We start from the raw sequence: 21,088 nt of genomic DNA, 5'->3' as shown, positions 1-21,088 counted from the left end.
ATTTTTATTTTTTGGTTTTAATAGTGTTTATCCTCGCCAAGTGATGTCTAACATTATTACTGTCACCATCTAAGCAAGGGATGGGAATGTTACGGCGGCCGCTGCTGCAACTGGTGAACATTTATGATTAATGTGCTCTTTTAATTGTATTTTAGATTCTGATCTGGCGAGATGTATCAGTATACTGGGTGCACTGCCGGAGAGCTATCAAGTTTTCTGTGTTGGCACCCATGGGTGTCGTAAGGCGAAATTCCTTACCTGATTCTTAGAGCCTGATTGGGTCTGCGGGCCATCTTGTACTGGTACCTGACCGGTGTATTATTAATACAACCAGAATTTAAAGTTTGAAGGCGAGTTCAAAATTGTACTATGTTTGTAGCTTTGTTATGTTCATATACTTATTCTTGATTCTCACCAATGTTTAAATTGTACTAGTCTTGAAATTCTTAATTTAATCTGTTAATCGCAGTTTGCTGGGTGTTGTACCTCATTCTGGATTACTTTTGCTGAAAGTGAGTTCTCGTACAAATTGACCTGCTGGTATTTCTAGGCACCGTCTTGTCGTATGACGCGTATTTTACGAGCGCCCTGCTATTGCCTAATTGGTCAGCTACTGCTTCTGCAGTCTATGGGTGCAATTGACCGAGCCTAACAATGGTGAGCGCTTCGGCGACAAGATATTACTGGACAGCATTTAGGACTTGCCGCTGCCTTTACCTGTGTGAAGCAATTTCCCTGGTTCACGTGCGACTAGATCATTTCAGAGCTCGACTATAATTTGTCTTTTGTATTGGATCCCTTTTGGTGCCGTACCCTTTCTGTATCAAGTTTTTCCTAGACAGCCGGGCCATTTGCGGGCCCTTGTATCACTTAAATCTGTCAGCTTTCTAAGAAGACCGTTTTACATTTTGACTTGTAATTTAAAACCATTCTGTTAACGTGGACATTTAAATCTGTTTAAACATTTTATCTGTTGCTAAATTTTTGCTAGTCGTTGTTACGTTTGTCCTTCAAGAACTTTGCTTTAAATTTGACAGGTTTCTTAACGGCCCGTGTTAAATCCTGGGTCTGTTTTTCAAAACCACTGTGTTAGCGTGGTATCATTTTGTTGTCGTTGTTAAGTTTCTTAAGCCATGGTGCTCTTTTGAATTGAAAGTAAGCCACTCGTTTTTATAAGACCTGCTGTTTTCTAATAGATTATTTCATTGTGTTTCACTATTGTTGTTTATAAAAACATTGTTTAATAAATGCAAATCGCTTGGCAAATAATGAATGATATCACAATCTTGGGCCTAAGCTTCCATTAATAACTGTTAATCTGGCGTGCTGGAGATCTCTTAAAGAATGCATATAGAATCCTATGGGTGTAATGGGGCAATGAGAACTGATTTAATGAGGTATCCTGCAGCCGAATGCATAACAGTCTGTCGTGGAGCTTATCGTCGAACTGGCTATCCTTTAAATGGCGTAGTTGTAGATTGTGAGATAATATATTTTATTGCCCCTGGAAAAACAAACATCCACAGGCTGAATTTTTTCATTGGTTCCATGTGGTATTAATCGCAATGTCGCACACTTTTCAAGAGGGATATTTTGGTCTAAAGGAGCATTATTTTCGTATGCAGACTAGGAATCACGCAAAAGCAAGTTATTTTGACCAGCTGTTGGCCAAAAGCAGTGCTCGTACCATATATGTAGTTATTTTACGCCCATTTTCCCACTCTTGCTTGCTGTGACGTAAATATTCCCTACTGCCTTTGAAATATCACGCACACGAGGAAAAATCGTAAGGGGCAGAGCACCTCCAACTTCTCACAGCACAGTAAATAACAATACAGCCAATTTACTGTCCAGATTAACAGTCGTCGTAATTGTATACAAATGCGTTAAGACATTGATGTTAGTTGATTTTGCTACAACTCTCTTGGTACTTTTCATTTCTAGGATTGTTTTCATATGCCTGTCCTCTTCAAATCCTACTTTGTCGGAGTTGAAAACGAATTCCCCACTGAACGATGGGATAAGCTTGTTTATCTCATCTACAAATTTTCAAGCGATTCCGGAGTATGCTGTGCACCATCAAATTGATGCTCTGTTTGGAATTTCGTTATCTTATGTCTCCCAATTCTGTAGCACTGTTTCAAGTGATGCAGCCATCCACTGCTCCCCCTGCAACGACTGTAATCTATGTCGTAAAAAATTTGATGTGCATAACATGTTAGGTCACTATCATAAACGTCCTGTAAACTGTATCGAGCATCTTTGAAACATGCAAACGCCAGTTTTTGTAACAAGAGCTCCTTGTCCAATATCCGTAGTTTTTCTTGTGCACTACCCCGGTCATACTGCTGCGGACTTACTCCAAATCTGTTCATAATTGTTCTTTTACTGTGCTGCGGACGATCTACTGAAATAAATTACGTTATTTGATGGACACCAATTGATATTTGTAAAACGTATTAAAGAAACCAAAGTACATATCTTTTGCGAAGACTATTGCTGTTCTAGCTTACAGCTTAGAGCGCCTTTTTCTTTACGAAAACTACAAAAGTAAACAGTGTTACTACCAGATCTAAATTTGTCAGTAGCTTGTCTCTAGAACTCATATCGAAGTAAACCAAACATTTTAGTGAACCTCACGTAAGGATATAACTTCATTTCACAGCTGAAAATGTTTGTAATTTTTTGATGATGACGCTAAATAGTGTTGTCACACTGTTGAAATTACATGAAGTTAATCAAATAGCCCCAAAAGAGGCTTTTTATGCTTTCAGCTACCATTTTCAGCGTGAACCGAACATAGTGATCCCATGCTAGGTTTTTCTCTTTAACTTGCAATTTAAACGTTTTTGTTCTTCTGTTATATCAGAATGAAAGCTGTACATCACTTAACATCAAACACAGCCATTTTACAACAAAATAGTAACAACTTGCTTCATATGCTGACATTCTGTGGTGAGACTGTAACAAATTGTTGCGTGCATCACTCTGTTACATCAAAATTGTAGCAAACAACAACAAAAATAAGAGAAATCTCCCAGTGTTACAGTGTAATAGTAACAAATATCTCCTGTTACAGCAAACCTTGTAAAAATTTGCCTTGTGTTGCAGCAAAAAAAGAATGTAATAAACTGGAATCATCATGTTACGGTAAAATTGTAAGAAGTTGCTCCACTTTCAGCAGCTTTAACGAATTTCGCTCACGCATTACTACTGAGTTGCAAGCGAAGCTAATAACCTAGCACTGGGGTTACTATAACGACTAACTTACTTTGATAATTGTTTTAGAGACAAGTTACGGATAAATTTAGACATTGGAATAACGTTGTTTATTTTGGTAATTCTTGTCAGTAGTCTCCATGTATGTTTTGCAGTTTTATAGAAAAAAAAAAGTTATGTAGTTTAGTTTCTGTAATACATGGTACAAAGGTCAAATTAATTCTTATCGAATGACCTATAATTTATTTCAGTGCTGCCGGTAAGCACGTTGTGAGTATTTTGATGAATAATACAATTTATATGTGGAAACGCTTGATCTGCGTATTTATAGTGCTTCCGTTTTGTGGTACATGTACTGACCTTCAGTTGTCAAGCTGCAGCAGGGACTGAGACCAGCGTCCTGGTCCACCTCCAAGATAAGAGACATGTTACGGCCTGTTAGAGACGATATAACTCTTAGAGTTCCTGGTGAGCGTGGTGTCCCATGTGAATGTGAGAACATTTACCTAGGTCAGATTATAAGCGCTGTTGCTGAGCACTGTACCGAGCATTCACGGCATATTAAACAAAGGCATCTTGAGAAGACAACCGTCACTAAACATTACCTAGAAAATGGGCACATACAATTCCAAAAGAGGAAAGTTATGGCTCAGACACCATCGCATTGGGATGCTGGTAGAAAAGAAGCTGTCTAAATCAGACAGCAAAAATTTTGACAGGGGACTGGGTATATACGCTTAGTAGGGTGTGGAGGCGGGTTTTGGGTATTGAGCGAAAGCAAAGACACATGCTTGAAGTTTCTAGGGCTGTGCGTGCGGCTTTTTCAACCGTGGCGCAAACTGGTGAGCCATCTGACTGCACTCGGCACTGTGGTAGGGCGAAGCTGCGCATCTTGCCTTTTGTGCACGCGTCATTCCGGCCCACTCTCTGGAAGATTCCAGATACTGAACAGAACACCGTGCCACCTCCAACAGTCAGTGATTTTAACTCCTAAAGACGAGATCAGAGACAGTTGTCAAACGTTTTGAAGTGACGCGACTTGTAAACTGAGGAGATTTTATTGAAGAAGCGCTGCCTTACCTCTCATTTTTATTGGGAGTGCCAATATCCAAGATACGAGTACTGTTTTTAATCTTATGGAACAATTAAGTTATGGCAGTGGTTCCACATGTGTTTTGCACTTGGAATCTTACCTATTTTCATAAATAAATTTATTGAGATGTAAAGCATATATTTTTGAGACATCGTCATTTCATCTCTTGTTCCAGCATTGTCTTTGGCCATGAGTAATCTCTATCTTGCTCCACCGTCATCTTTAGCTATACTGAGTGTTTACTTCCGGTAGGCAGTATTTAGTAGGTGATTATGCAAACATAGACTGTAAATGTTTTATAGAGCATTGGTACCATAATCCCAATCGGTAAATGTTGCAGCCTTCCTCGAAAGTTTGTTTTGGTACGTAACCTCGAGTAGGCATAGACAGTATGTAATAAAAAGCAATATCAGGCAGTGAATATCATCAGCTATATCTTTATAGGGTTGAACATTATGTATTATCTTCTTCCCCCCTAAAATGGTACTTACTCAGTTTTTTTTCTTTTTATATACTTTCATGTATATAAATATCCGGAGTACCAGAGGCAAGTGTGATAGAACCGTTGCCGTTTATATAAATGATCTAGCAGAAAGCGTTGGATGCTATTTAAGTCTGTTTGCAGATGTTGCAGTTGTCTATAGCAAAGTAGCAACGGTAGAAGACAGTAAGAATTTTCAGAACGACCTGCACAGAATTGATGAATTGTGCTGGCTCTGGCAGTTGACCCTGAACGTAAATAAATGTAACATATTGCGCATACGTAGGAAAAGGAATCCACAGTTGTGCAGCTACACTATTGATGACAAACAGCTGGGGATGGCGTCTGCCGTATAATATCTAGGCATAACTATCCACAGCGACCTTAAGCGGAATGAACATATAAAACAGATAGTGGGAAAAGCAGACACCAGACTCAGATTCATCGGGAGAATCTTAAGGGAATGTAACTCATCCACGAAAGAAGTGGCTTATAAGGCGCTTGTTCGTCCAATTCTTGAGTATTGTTCATCTATCTGGGATCCCTATCAGGTAGGGCTGATAGAGGAGGTAGAGAAGATCCGACGAAGAGCGGCGCGTTTCGTCAGGGGATCGTTCAGCTGGCGAGAGAGCGTTACGGAGATGCTAAACAAAATCCACTGGCAGACGTTACAAGAGACGTTGCGCATCAGGGAGAGATTTCCTAGTGAAATTTCGGGACAGCACTTTTCAGGAGGGGTCGGACAACATATTACTTAGTACGAAATACATCTCGCGTATTGACCCCGAGGAAAAAATTCAGAAATGAGAGCCAATACAAAGGCTTACAGATAATTTTTCTTCGCACGAACTATTCGCGAATGGAATAGGGTTGGACGGGTCAGATAGTGGTACCGAATGTACCCTCCGCCACACACGATTAGTTGGCTTGCAGAGTATGATGTAGGTGTAGGTGTGGATGTAGAGGCACCAAAGAGAAAGACCAGACGTTGCGCTTAACTACGCAAGCAAGACTTTTAAAAAATAAAGACATTTTCGCATGATCAGTAAACACAGAGAAAGCGTTCGGCAATGTAAAATGGTGCAAGATGTTCGAAATTCTGAGAAAAATGAAGGTAAGCTATAGGAAAAAGGCGGGTAATATACAGCATATACAAAACCAACTGAGGAAAAATAATAATGGAAGACCAAGAACGACGTGTACGGATTGGAAAGATATAAGACAAGGATGCTGTCTTCCCTCATACTATACAATCTGTGTACCTATGAAGCAAGACAGAAATAAGCAAAACGCAATAGGCGCCCAAAGTGGGATTAAAAACCAGGGTGAAAGTATAGTATCAGTATAAGATCCCCTCGCGACACTGCTATTTTCAGTGAAAGGGAAGAATAATTATTTACACCAGAGCCAAGGTAGCCCCTTAGGGCCGGCAACCTATATTACACCACAGAGGACGAGGTTGTCTATGCCCAAGACGTACCAAAAGCACAATGGTAAACACGAGCTATTTGAAACGAAACATACAAGATAATTGGACTCTTACTAGTGTGTGATTGTCTCACCACGAACCTTTATGGAAAATTAGATGTGAACTTCTGTTTGCCTCAATTAGGAGACTTTTACTGTCATCGTTATTGTTACCTTTCGATTGTATGTTCAGTCATCAACCTTGTAAACTTACGTCAATAAAAGTTGTGTTTGTGAAAAATTGTGAATTGTCTGTTACAACATAATTGAATGAATTGAACAGTCTACTGAGTGTGCAATATGGCTTGCGAGCTACCCACAGAAAGATGAAACCTGCGAGGTGTAGCAGAAACGAGATTACTGATAAAAGTAGACGAAGTACAGGAATTCTCCTACCTTGGAAGTAAAATAACATACGACGGGCGAAGCAAGGATGACATAAACCACACACACAGCCAGAGAAGACATTCCTGGCAAAATAAGTCTATTAGCAACAAATATAGGCCTTAATGTGTGAGAGAAATTTCTTAGAATGTACGTCTGGAATACAGGATTGTGTGGAACTGAATCGTGGACCGTGGGAAAACCTGCTTTGGTTTTTGATTGTCTGATTTTTATTATTGGTTTACACTCAATGTGCAGATAACGACGATTCTCACTCTGCTACCGGTTTACGCTTTTGTTCACGGAGCGGACAGAAAACTGTAATTTAAACTGTACAAACATTTTGATGGTGCTGATACAGAAGATATTTTCTACAGTTGTTAACTGAGACACATAGTTTATATTAGTTTAGATGGAGTAGATGTTTCAATGCACTTAAAATCATTAAAACTGAAATAACTGAAACTCAACGACATCTACTTCCGACCTTTTTTGTAATTTTGCTCGTGAATTACCTCGTATCTTAAACATAATTTGCGACGACAAATTGATGCCTTTAGAAAGACAAAAGGAATTCATTTCCAAAATGCTACACCAAACAACTAGAGTAAAGGAGGCGTTCTCTTCGTGAATCGCTACTGAGGAAATTTAGAGAACCAGCATTTCAGGCTGACTGCAGTACAATTTTACTGCCGCCAACGTACATTTCGCGGAAAGACCACAAAGATAAGAGAGATTGGGGCTCGTACAGAGTCTTATAGGCAGTCATTTTTCCCTTGTTCTGTTTGGGAGTGGAACAGGGAGAGAAGATGCTAGTTGTGGTACGAGGTACCCTCCGCCACGCACCGTATGGTGGATTGCGGAGTATGTATGTAGATGTAGATCTAGAAAGTAGATGGATCCCCACGGGCGGGGCCCATCTTATATGGAGTTACGTGGCCGTAGGAATAGCAATAAGTAGTAAAATGGTATTGCTGCAATCAAAACTCGTGAAACAGTGATTTCAGAATAAAATGTAAACTTACGTAGCACAACCTATATTAGAACCTAGATAATAGGCAGAAATATATCCACAAAAAACTAAGTAAGTCTATAAAGTATTGATAAAAGAATTTTTATTTACTGCGAAATCCAAATGTCATTCTTTTACTAGTTTCAACTGCATAAAATGGCCATCTTCAAAGCAGGGTGCATCTTTTTAGTTTTAGTTCCGTTACGGACCACGAGTCGTCACTCAGCGAGGCTAAGACCACTATGTTGCAAGTTGATCTGCAGATGACCGTTGGATTCGATTGAGATCGGCAATGGAAAAACGTAAATGTGATTGTGTCAAGGAAACAAAAATTAATTTGACATTGCAATCAATGACGTCTCCATACGATTGGATTTTAGTAGTTCATAAAATGCTTAGTAATCTTTGAGCAAAAGAAAAAGGTACTGTCCCTTTAGCAACAAAAAAAGAATTTCCCAAGACCGCCATTCTGTTGTTCCACGGCATGACCCTAATTGAGTGACGGGTGACTCCATCCCGTGCTTGACTGGTCTGTGAGCACGCTGTGTGAGTCACAGCTACCCTCGCCGGGAGAGCAGCGTCATACGCGATATTGACACGGATCGAAATTAATCCGCGGTATTAGCGCGCCAGGTGACGCTGAGAGTTTCATATTACCCTCGCACACACACACACACACATAGCAAGCCTTGCCGCTACTGAGACGTCTGCGCAGCGGCCGACACGCAGATCCGGCGGAGCGGGCTTGGCGTGACGTATCGGCCAGCCGGCCCGTTCCCCAACTCTGAACTCTGGCAGCGAATACTCGTATATCCCGCGCTGTCGGCAGTAAAGCTGCCAGACGCCGGCATCAGCCGTCACCCTCACCCGTCCCCCAAATCTCCGCAGAGTTCTGATCTCTCAAAATGTACTGCATTCTGATCGCAGATCCGCGTCCCAGTACGTTGAACACGTAGGCCACACGATTTCAATATTACCGCAGCAGATCCCAGAACCCTAATAAATGTTATCCATACGTCATGGCGATCAGTGGCACAAAACCAAGTAGGCCCTGCACAAACACGTGTTGATGAGGCATGAACCGTAACGGACGATAGCAGTGGGAAACGGGAAAGTAAAATTCTGTCTTTAATTAAATGAAAATCAAAGAATGTACCCATCACCCAGTTATCCGCACCGCTGCAAAGATAGCTTATAAAACTGTAACTGCATTTACGTAGCTTGTGCAATTAGATACCAAATTTGGTTTATTACGTACAATGCCCCAAGAGAACAAGTAGTCCAGTCACGGAAAAGCCACGTATAACTCTTCCGTCTGCTACTGCTATACCATAACCTTAAAGTTGGAGGCAGGTCGTGAAATAAAACTATCTTGTTAAAGCAATTATGGTATAAAGCAACAGAGCACTGTTATCCTCTGAAAGGATTTTAGTTGTGTTGACCGTGATATACCTGACGGAGGTGGCTTATCGGAAGTGAAAGTCAGAATTACGTAAATATTTAAACTGTAACAAACAATGTTTTACCTATCTACACTGTCCAATGAATAAAGAAAACGGTCGCCAGCCTAATAAGGCGTAAGAATGAGTAACATTCTTGTTAAAGAAAATAGATGTGAGTAACTTCAATGGGCAATCATAGCATTTACTTTGTCACACGAAAGTGCAATGAACTCTGGCACATGCATATGTTCACGTCAAAGAAAGTGCTAACAGTTATAAGAGAACATGGCTATTTGCATAATGTTAACAGAAAATGACACATACCTTTGCATTCAAGTTTTGGTCAAACTGAATGGTCCCAATAATATTACTATCAATATTCACTGTAGAATCATAAAATGGGCATAGGTTCAATATTACTTTTCAAACATTTTCCTATCTGATAAAATATTGTAAATGTAGTTCACTGCAAAATAATGAACTGGTCATAAGTTAAGTCTCTCTCAGCTACATACTTTTCTGTTTAGAATTAAAGATAAATGTTTTTCACTAACAATTTCTCACTGAATTTTGAATAAAAGAAGTTACTGTTTTCATAGATAGTCGACTTTCTATTAACTGTTATTTATCATGAGCATAAAGGATAAACTTTCGATCCTATTACACAATTAATATGCACTTTCAATGCACAAGAGGAACCAATACTGTACAGAATCTGACTTGAATAGTAAGAGTAATTAAAACTTTCTATAATTAAGTAACTTTGTGCATTTGAACTACTTTCAGTGGAGGGGGAGGGGAGGGGGTTGAATAATCTTGACCACTGTAGCAGAGCAAACAAAACACACTTTCATTACATCATTGAAACACTTAGCAAGCATGAACATATAACTCTCAACAGCTGCAGTTCTGAACTTTTACTGCAGTGAAACACAAAACTGAGATATTTGTTAGATCCTTTCAACAAACACTATTAATCTTAGCACACATTATTGGCACATTAATTTTAATATGTCTTCAATAAAGGACTGTCGGCAAACACTTTAGCGTGGGAGGGACCCCAAGTGGATATATGACTGAGGATAAATCACGGTAGTTACAAGAGTTCAGTCACATTTTACCTTATATTTATGTACACTTGAACGGGGACAGGCGAAATTCCCTCAGACTTCAAGAAGAATATAATAATTCCAATCCCAAAGAATGTAGGTGTTGACAGATGTGAACATTACCGAACTATCAGTTTAATAAGTCACAGCTGCAAAATACTAACCCGAATTCTTTACAGACGAATGGAAAAACTGGTAGAAGCCGACCTCTGGGAAGATCAGTTTGGATTCCGTAGAAATGGTGGAACACGTGAGGCAATACTGACCCTACGACTTATCTTAGAAGAAAGATTAAGGAAAGGCAAACCTACGTTTCTACCATTTGTAGACTTAGAGCAAGCTTTTGATAATGTTGACTGGAATACTCTCTTTCAAATTGTGAAGGTGGCAGGGGTAAAATACAGGGAGCAAAAGGCTATTTACAATTTGTATAGAAAACAGATGGCAGTTATAAGAGTCGAGGGACATGAAAGGGAAGTAGTGGTTGGGAAGGGAGTGAGACAGGGTTGTAGCCTTTCCCCGATGCTATTCAATCTGTATATTGAGCAAGCAGTAAAGCAAACAAAACAAAAGTTCGGAGTAGGCATTAAAATCCATGGAGAAGAAATAAAAACTTTGAGGTTCGCCGATGACATTGTAATTCTGTCAGAGACAGCAAAGGACCTGGAAGAGCAGCTGAACGGAATGGACAGTGTCTTGAAAGGAGGATATAAGATGAACATCAATAATAGCAAAACGAGGATAATGGAATGTAGTCGAATTAAGTGGGTGATGCTGAGGGAAGTAGATTAGGAAATGAGACACTTAAAGTAGTGAAGGAGTTTTGTCATTTGGGGAGCAAAATAACTGATGATGGTCGAAGTAGAGAGGATATAAAATGTAGACTGGCAATGGCAAGGAAAGCGTTTCTGAAGAAGAGAAATTTGTTAACATCGAGTATAGATTTAAATGTCAGGAAGTCATTTTTGAAAGTATTTGTATGGAGTGTAGCCATGTATGGAAGTGAAACATGGACGTTAAATAGTTTAGACAAGAAGAGACTAGAAGCTTTCGAAATGTGGTGCTACAGAAGAATGCTAAAGATTAGACGGGTAGATCACATAACTAATGAGGAGGTATTGAATAGAATTGGGGAGAAGGGGAGTTTGTGGCACAACTTGACTAGAAGAAGGGACCGGTTGGTAGGACTTGTTCTGAGGCATCAAGGGATCGCCAATTTAGAACTGGGGGGCAGCGTGGAGGGTAAAAATCGTAGAGGGAGACCAAGAGATGAATACACTAAGCAGATTCAGAAGGATGTAGATTGCAGTAGGTACTGGGAGATGAAGAAGCTTGCACAGGATAGAGTAGCATGGAGAGCTGCATCAAACCAGTCTCAGGACTGAAGACCACAACAACAACATTGGGTACACTATAACTTCCTGTGAGCTGATCCTTCACTGTATATTACTATAGTGTTCCATTACAGCGATTGCGCAATATGGTGGTGAGTGCATGTCGGTGGTTGGATTTGCAGACGGAAACGCTGGATTCAGTCATTTCTTGGTGGCGATGAGAGGTAACAATTCCAGAATATTTCCAGCTCTTTATCCGTCCATCCGAGGAATAGGAAAGCGGCACGAAAAGCCTCTCACGGTACCAGCACAATACACAACTTTTACATGAGCAGTTGACAGTTTGGTAGCTCGTACCCGACTGACGTTTAATGTACCTGTTCTACCTATGACAACCACAATTTGCGCGCGCTACACAGTTCTGTTCCCGAGGGGAACCATAACAACTTTTACATAAGAAATAACTAAGAACCCTAAGTGAAGGTCAGCAGTTTACATAAGAGCAACCAAACGCAGTAAATGAAACAGAACATTTGCACATATTGACATTTCTACAAAAAATTATTTAAACAAAATTGTTAACCTCAAAGATAACCAAAGACATTATGTGGGAGAGACAAAACATATCATTTGCTCATATTACAGAGATTACACGTCATTACAGTATCGAATTAATCATACACTAATTACATAAGTTTAACTATGGGATGTTGGATAAAACAGAAAGCTCAATGAATCATCAGGAGGTATGTAGTGTGTAAGCTATGGTGTTACAAGCTGATACGCCGACGATGTTTCAATGCACTTAAAATCATTAAAACCGCAATAACTGAAACTCAACGACATCTACTTCCGGCCCTTTTTGTAATTTTGGTCGTGAATTACCTCGTATCTTAAACATAATTTGCGACGACAAATTGATGCCTTTAGAGAGACAAAAGGAATTCATTTCCAAAATGCTACACCAAGCAACTACTTTAAACTACCGTCCTCTTATCTTGATGTTCTCAGAGACCATTTTCGTGAATGTCCTCTGCTTTTCCTGTGTTACACGTAACCTTCCAAGCCGTTTACGAAAAATGTGTGAATATAGGTACTTAGCTCTTTCGCACACGGAGCGGCTCAAAAGCAACGCCTTGCCGACGCGAGTTGGTAACGGGTCGCTAGCGAATCACTTCCTGTGTTGTTAAATAGGATTCAGCAGACGTCGCGACTGCAAAGTGATTCGCCAGTGAATCGCTTGTAGCGCGTTGCCAACCAGTTGCCAGAGACTCGGTGCATGCGTTGCCAAGCGATCTGAGTTACGCCCTGTTCTCGAACATAGCCCTCCATTGGTTTAATCTGAAGGTGAATGAGCAGACTGTAATCGTTCGCTTTGAACGACATGTCGAAAAAGATCCCATCTTATACAACTAGAAGCTCCAAGTCTACTGCAGTAGAGACAGCGGGGTACGAAATGGGAAAATAGCTTCATATGACCTGTGTGTAGTGTACCCTATATCTGTTGCTTAAAATAAAATTATCCGCACGTCAATCGAAGTAAATGTACAAAAAACTATAAATAGACCGATGGTATTCTCTTGTTTGACTAGCAGCGTGACTCGTTCTGCAAAATTACGTTTTCATGTGGAAACGAACAATGAAAAGCCACAATTCTCCGACAGTAGGTATCCAAATAAACCGGAATTATTTTTTAAAAGCTGTTTACAAAACAACTTCAAAATACTCTCCACTGCAGCTAGTACATTTATCCCTCCAGTGCTTGCACTGTTCGAAACATTTTTTGTACTCTCCTTTAGAAATGCCTGACAGCTCCTCCCTCGTTTTTTTCTTGTCTTCTTCAATGTCGTCAAATCGGTGTCCTTTCATGACCCTTTCCATGCGTGGAAATAAGAAAAAGTCGCACGGAGCCAGGTCAGGCGACGATGACTCCTTCAGTTGGCTTGACTGTTGCTTTGTTTCTGGATCGTATCCATAGCGCCATGACTATCCGCCAATAATGACCGTTGACAGAAAATCTGGAACAGTTTCAAGCTGGTGTTTCAAAGCACAACATGATTCAATTCGACGTTCCTTTTGATTGTCTGTCAGAATCTGAGGATCATGCGGCTTTTCGCGGATGATGCTGTAGTATACAAAGATGTTGCAGCATTAGAAAATTGCAGCGAAATGCAGGAAGATCTGCAGCGGATAGGCACTTTGTGCAGGGAATGGCAACTGACCCTTAACATAGACAAATGTAATGTATTGCGAATCCATAGAATGAATGATCCTTTATTGTATGATTATATGATAGCGGAACAAACACTAGTAGCAGTTACTTCTGTAAAATATCTGAGAGTATGCGTACGGAACGATTTGAAGTGGAATGATCATATAAAATTAATTGTTGGTAAGGCGGGTACCAGGTTGAGAATCATTGGGAGAGTCCTTAGAAAATGTAGTCCATCAACAAAGGCGGTGGCTTACAAAACACTCGTTCGACCTATACTTGAGTATTGCTCATCAGTGTGGGATCCGAACCAGGTAGGGTTGACAGAGGAGACAGAGAAGATCCAAAGAAGAGCGGCGCGTTTCGTCACAGGGTTTATTTGGTAAGCGTGATAGCGTTACGGAGATGTTTAGCAAACTCAAGTGGCAGACTCTGCAAGAGAGGCGCTCTGCATCGCGGTGTAGCTTGCTGTCCAGGTTTCGAGAGGGTGCGTTTCTGGATGAGGTATCGAATATATTGCTTCCGCCTACTTATAACTCCCGAGGAGATCACGAATGTAAAATTAGAGAGATTCGAGCGCGCACGGAGGCTTTCCGGCAGTCGTTCCTCCCGCGAACCATATGCGACTGGAACAGGAAAGGGAGGTAATGACAGTGGCACGTAATGTGCCCTCCGCCACACACCGTTTGGTGGCTTGCGGAGTATAAATGTAGATGTAGATGTGGGAACAAGCTTGGCAGCAGCCCTTTTCATTCCAAAATCTTCCGTTAAAATTCGCTGAACCAAGCTCGAATCCGTGACAGTTGAGCAACTGTCTGTCGACAGTCTGTGAGCACAAGCTCTCGAGTTTTTTCAATATTTTCGTTGATTCGGGCAGTCGATGGACGTCCAGAACGAAGTTGGTCATCAATCGGCATATCGCCATTTTTAAACCGAGCATACCACACGTACACTTGAGTTTTTCCATAGCGCCATGTTGGTAACCTGTTTTCAACATTAAAACAGTTTCAGCAGCATTTTTACCGAGTAGGAAACAAAATTTCACAGATACACGTTGTTCACTGAAGCTTCCCATGATAAAAATCGAAATAAGAACAAAACAGTATAGCAAAAACAATCACTGCACAGGAATAGAACAAACAGATGACAACACAGGCGGCACTGAACTGTAATGAGTTGCGCTTTACACGCCTAGTGGCAGAAATGCGTATCACAAGAGCTCCGTCCACGGAAACGTTATTCCATTTTTTTTATATCCCCGCGTAAGTACAATGTTGTTCACAAATTCACATACAAATGATTTAACGAGCACAAACCACCATCTCCAAGATTCCGCGTTTATAAATCTCAGGATACGGTATTTGGGTTCTCAAAATAAAAATAACGATGTGATAAGGTGGAAGGAATCAATTGCCAATCACAGTAGCACTGTTTAGTCGTTCTATAAAAAGCTATGAATTTCGTTTCTGTCTTACAACTCTTTGGCTGCTACAAACAGCCTGTAGTTTACATTACGTCGCATATACGGATGAATCCAGAATTCTCCTCTTTCTCTCATTCGTGTGTAGTATAGAAGCACATCTTCCTGTGAGCTTGAATCTGTGCTCCACATGCCAAAAGATTCTCGAGTGCGAGATACAATATTCCGTCGCCTACGCGTTGACACACGACAACTGCAGTTTCTCATTTCCGATTTGTCTCATGTGCGAAACAGCGTCTGCAGCTAGTCGGCAACCAGCCGTCACCCGCCCGTTGTGTTCCTTTCCAGTCGCTCCGTGTGCGGACGGCCTTACATATATGGTGTGACCCCTAACTCCACCGACAAAATTTCAATGGTCTTCAGGGATATTCACTGAGTATTTTAGTATCTGGGACACGTGGTCTCCGGTGGGTAATCTATACGTGTATTTCGTACAGGGTGTTTCAAAAATGACCGGTATATTTGAAACGGCAATAAAAACTAAACGAGCAGCGATAGAAATACACCGTTTGTTGCAATATGCTTGGGACAACAGTACATTTTCAGGCGGACAAACTTTCGAAATTACAGTAGTTACAATTTTCAACAACAGATGGCGCTGCAAGTGATGTGAAAGATATAGAAGACAACGCAGTCTGTGGGTGCGCCATTCTGTACGTCGTCTTTCTGCTGGAAGCGTGTGCTGTTCACAACGTGCAAGTGTGCTGTAGACAACATGGTTTATTCCTTAGAACAGAGGATTTTTCTGGTGTTGGAGTTCCACCGCCTAGAACACAGTGTTGTTGCAACAAGACGAAGTTTTCAACGGAGGTTTAATGTAACCAAAGGACCGAAAAGCGATACAATAAAGGATCTGTTTGAAAAATTTCAACAGACTGGGAACGTGACGGATGAACGTGCTGGAAAGGTAGGGCGACCGCGTACGGCAACCACAGAGGGTACGCGCAGCTAGTGCAGCAGGTGATCCAACAGCGGCCTCGGGTTTCCGTTCGCCGTGTTGCAGCTGCGGTCCAAATGACGCCAACGTCCACGTATCGTCTCATGCGCCAGAGTTTACACCTCTATCCATACAAAATTCAAACGCGGCAACCCCTCAGCGCCGCTACCATTGTTGCACGAGAGACATTCGCTAACGATATAGTGCACAGGATTGATGACGGCGATATGCATGTGGGCAGCATTTGGTTTACTGACGAAGCTTATTTTTACCTGGACGGCTTCGTCAATAAACAGAACTGGCGCATATGGGGAACCGAAAAGCCCCATGATGCAGTCCCATCGTCCCTGCATCCTCAAAAAGTACTGGTCTGGGCCGCCATTTCTTCCAAAGGAATCATTGGCCCATTTTTCAGATCCGAAACGATTACTGCATCACGCTATCTGGACATTCTTCGTGAATTTGTGGCGGTACAAACTGCCTTAGACGACACTGCGAACACCTCGTGGTTTATGCAAGATGGTGCCCGGTCACATCGCACGGCCGACGTCTTTAATTTCCTGAATGAATAGTTCGATGATCGTGTAATTGCTTTGGGCTATCCGAAACATACAGGAGGCGGCGTGGATTGGCCTCCCTATTCGCCAGACATGAACCCCTGTGACTTCTTTCTGTGGGGACACTTGAAAGACCAGGTGTACCGCCAGAATCCAGAAACAATTGAACAGCTGAAGCATTACATCTCATCTGCATGTGAAGCCATTCCTCCAGACACGTTGTCAAAGGTTTCGGGTAATTTCATTCAGAGACTACGCCATATTATTGCTACGCATGGTGGATATGTGGAAAATATCGTACTATTGAGTTTCCCAGACCGCAGCGCCATCTGTTGTTGAAAATTGTAACTACTGTAATTTCGAAAGTTTGTCTGCCTGAAAATGTACTGTTGTCCCAAGCATATTGCAACAAACGGTGTATTTCTATCGCTGCTCGTTTAGTTTTTATTGCCGTTTCAAATATACCGGTCATTTTTGAAACACCCTGTATGATTTCTTGCCCTGCACTGAAAATAACTTCACAACTGTGCATATGTTGACAGTATGCGTTGTGCGTCTGTTTTGGAAACAAACATGTCCATTCAGATTCAGTACTTGATGTTCACGACCGTAATGTCTACTTCATTCTTCGCTCTCACACTTGCATCCAGTAATGTTCGCTTCTTTTGAGGCTTTGTTTTCCCAGTAATGTTGATTGCTCCTTAAGATTGTTACACATCAGCATGGATGATTTTACTGCCGAACAGTTGACCGGTAGGCACCTCATGCATGCATTCACTGAATGCTATGGATGAGCGGCACGCGGACGTAACAGCAGTATGTTACCCTCATTTATCTTAGTGTCCTAAGTTGTAGAATAGTAAATTACCTTACACCATAATAATTGGAAAGTACCCTCATAGGGCTACATTGATCGACTCCTACGTTGTTAATATCGACCAGGAACAATAGAAAGCCTATAACACTTCCTTGGGGAACGCCGGATATTACTTCTGTTCTGCTCGACGACTTTCCGTCTGTTACTACGAACTGCGACCTTTCTTACAGGGAACCACGAATCCAGTCGCACAACTGAGGCGATTCTCCATAGGCACTCTGGTTGGAAGACACTTGTGAGAAACGATGTCGAAAGCCTTCTGGAAATCTAAAAATATGGAGTCAATTTGACATCCCCTGTCGATAGCACTCATTACATCATGAGTATAAATAGCTGGTTGTGTTCCGCAGGAACGATATTTTCCGAATCCGTGCTGACTATGTGTCAGTAAATCGTTTTCTTCGAGGTACCTCATAATGTTCTAATACAGTATATATTCCAAAACCCTACTGCAAATCGAAGTTAGTGATATGGGCCTGTACTTCAGCGGATTACTCCTATTTCCCTTTTTGGGTATTCATGCGACTTGAGCAATTGTCCATTCTTTAGTTACGGAACTTTCTGTGAGCGAGCAGCTGTATATAATTGCTAAATATGGAGCTATTGCATCTGCACACTCTGAAAGGAACCTGACTGGTTTACTTTCTGGGCCGGAAGCCTTGCCTTTATTAAGTGATTTAAGCTGCTTTGCTACACCAAGGATGTCTATGTTTCTAATCTTCGCAGTTGTTATTGATCGGAATTCGGAAATATTTACTTCGTCTTCTTCGGTAGAGGAATTTTGGAAAACCGTGTTTAATAACTTTGCTTTGGTGGCGCTGTCATCTGTGACTTCACCGTTGTTATCGCGTAGTGAAGGTATTGATTGCGTCTTGCCACTGATGTGCTTAAATATGACCAGAATCTCTTTGGGTTTTCTGCCAGATTCCGAGACAGAGTTTCGTTGTGGAAATTATTAAAAGCATCTCGCATTGAAGCACGCGCTATATTACGAACATCTGCAAAACTTTGCCAAACTTCGGGATTTTGTGTTCTTTTAAATTTGTCATGCTTTTTTCGTTGCTTCTGCAGCAGCGATCTGACCCGTTTTCTACACCATGGGGGATCAGTACCATCACTTATTAATTTATGTGATATATATCTCTCAATTGCTGTCGATACTATCTCTTTGAAATCATTCCACATCTTTTCTACGCTTACGTGATCAGATCGGAAGGAGTGGAGACTGTCTCTTTTTGACAGCGCTTTCATTCGAACTCCAATTCTTTCTCTTTTTTTTTTTCTTTAATAAGTGGCCATCTGCCTTCCTACACGTTTGATGAAGTTCACCGAAGTCCACCATCACTTCATTCCATCTACCAGCATCCTCATCTGATAGCGGCATTTGCACCCATCGTGTGGATATTTTTGCGACAGTCTGACGGTATGTTTGCAGGCTAGTACGTTTCACACATCACCTTGAATAGTCGTTTGGTTTTTGTCGTCCCCAACGATCATAAGTTTTCGAAATGTGTTATCTGTACCCTCCACCTTATTCGATAGAAAGTCTTCCGAAATTTTGTTTAATTCTGAGTCTAGTACTGGATCACGTATGTCTTCAATTTCTGTGACATCATCAGACGTTTCCTCTACCTCGTGGAGGCCTTCCATTAACTCTTTCCACTTATCTGCTCTCCTCTTTGCGTTTAGCCGTGGAAATCCCCTTTCACGTTTAGTGTCGACGCCTTTGATTTTAATTTCGCCGAAGGTTGTTTTGAATTTTCTATACGCTTCACATTTTTCCTACAGCTATTGTGCTTTGCCCTTCCTGCACATCCTATTTAGTTCATTCCTGAGTAACTTAATTTTCTGTATTCTTGTCTATTCGAGAACATATTTGTTCTTTCTACATTTGTAGATCAACTGATCCATTATGTCACCCAAGTTGCTCTTGCAGTTGCCTTACTTGTATCTAATTTGTCTGTCCAACACCTGCGATTTTTTAGAGATTATTCCACTGCACTTAACTCCCTATTGAGGTATTCATTATCGCAGTACCTCCAGTCTTAGAGAAACTGCGAACAAACATAATCGTTCTGCAGTATTTCAAGTTCTTACTTTTTGCGCAAACATAAAACAAATAATAGAAAAGCATCCTGGCAGATTAAAACTGTCTGCCCGACCGAGACTCGAACTCGGGACCTTTGCCTTTCGTGGGCAAGTGCTCTACCAACTGAGCTACCGAAGCACGACTCACGCCCGGTACCCACAGCTTTACTTCTGCCAGTATCTCGTCTCCTACCTTCCAAACTTTACAGAAGCTCTCCTGCGAACCTTGCAGAACTAGCACTCCTGAAAGAAAGGATATTGCGGAAACATGGCTTAGCCACAGCCTGGGGGATGTTTCCAGAATGAGAATTTCACTCTGCAGCGGAGTGTGCGCAGGAGAGCTTCTGTAAAGTCTGGAAGGTAGGAGACGAGGTACTGGCAGAAGTAAAGCTGTGAGTACCAGGCGTGAGTCGTGCTTCGGTAGCTCAGTTGGTAGAGCACTTGCCCGCGAAAGGCAAAGGTCCCGAGTTCGAGTCTCGGTCGGGCACACAGTTTTAATCTGCCAGGAAGTTTCATATCAGCGCACACTCCGCTGCAGAGTGAAAATCTCATTCTGGAATAGAAAAGCAGTTTCCTGACTGCGATCCATAGGAAGAATCTTAAGGAAATGTGACTCATCCACGAAGGAAGTGGCTTATAAGGCGCTTGTTTGAGTGATTCTTGAGTATTCTTCATGGATATGGGACCCTTTACCAGATACTACTACTAGTAGAGACAGAGGAAGTCCAACGAAGAGCGGCACGTTTCGTCACGGGATCATTTAGTCGGAGCTAGATCTTACCGAGTTGCTCAACAATCTTCGTTGGCAGACGTTACAAGACAGGCGTTGTGCATCACGGAGAGTTTTACTATTGGATTTTCGAGAGATCTTATTCCGGGGAGTGTCGGAAACATTTTACTTCCTGCCAAATACATCTCGCCTAACGACCACGACGAGAAAATTCGAGAAATTAGAGCCAATACAGAGGCTTACTGACATTCATTCTTCCTACGTTCCATTCGCGAGTGGAACAGAGTAGAGGGTGATCAGTTATTCGTAAAAGAAGTACCACGACACAACATTAAGCGGATTGCGCTGTATAGTGTTGATGTAGATCCATACCGGCGATGTTCCTGAAGTTGAGCCTACCCTTCATCATTATTAAATTAATATCGGAGTCTATATTTACTGCTGGCTACACCATACAATCCAAAATATCATTTCTGTGTCTCTGACAACGATGTGAACTCCAGGAATTTTCAGCGGCATCTATCTGATTTGGGGACGTACAACTAATAAGGATATCCCGTAACGTGGAGAAAATAGGTGATAATATTTTCTCTCGCCCTACAAAACACGGCTACAACATTCACCGCAATTAAGTTGATAAACAGATAATTATTAATGCCGGTCCGT

At 41.5% G+C, this 21,088-nt stretch overlaps 1 non-coding gene across 1 annotated transcript; it reads right to left on the bottom strand.

Annotated features, from left to right (window-relative positions):
• Nucleotides 1-19,757: 19,757 nt before the first annotated feature.
• Trnas-cga (transfer RNA serine (anticodon CGA)) lies at nucleotides 19,758-19,832 on the bottom strand. Its single transcript has one exon. It is a non-coding gene; the product is annotated as a tRNA-Ser (tRNA).
• Between the last annotated feature and the right edge of the window lie 1,256 nt (nucleotides 19,833-21,088).

The sequence above is a fragment of the Schistocerca nitens genome, chromosome 1, assembly GCF_023898315.1.
Source record: "Schistocerca nitens isolate TAMUIC-IGC-003100 chromosome 1, iqSchNite1.1, whole genome shotgun sequence".
Classification (NCBI taxonomy): domain Eukaryota; kingdom Metazoa; phylum Arthropoda; class Insecta; order Orthoptera; family Acrididae; genus Schistocerca; species Schistocerca nitens.
Note: the sequence above shows the minus strand (reverse complement) of the source record. Positions and strands in the feature narration are given on the sequence as shown.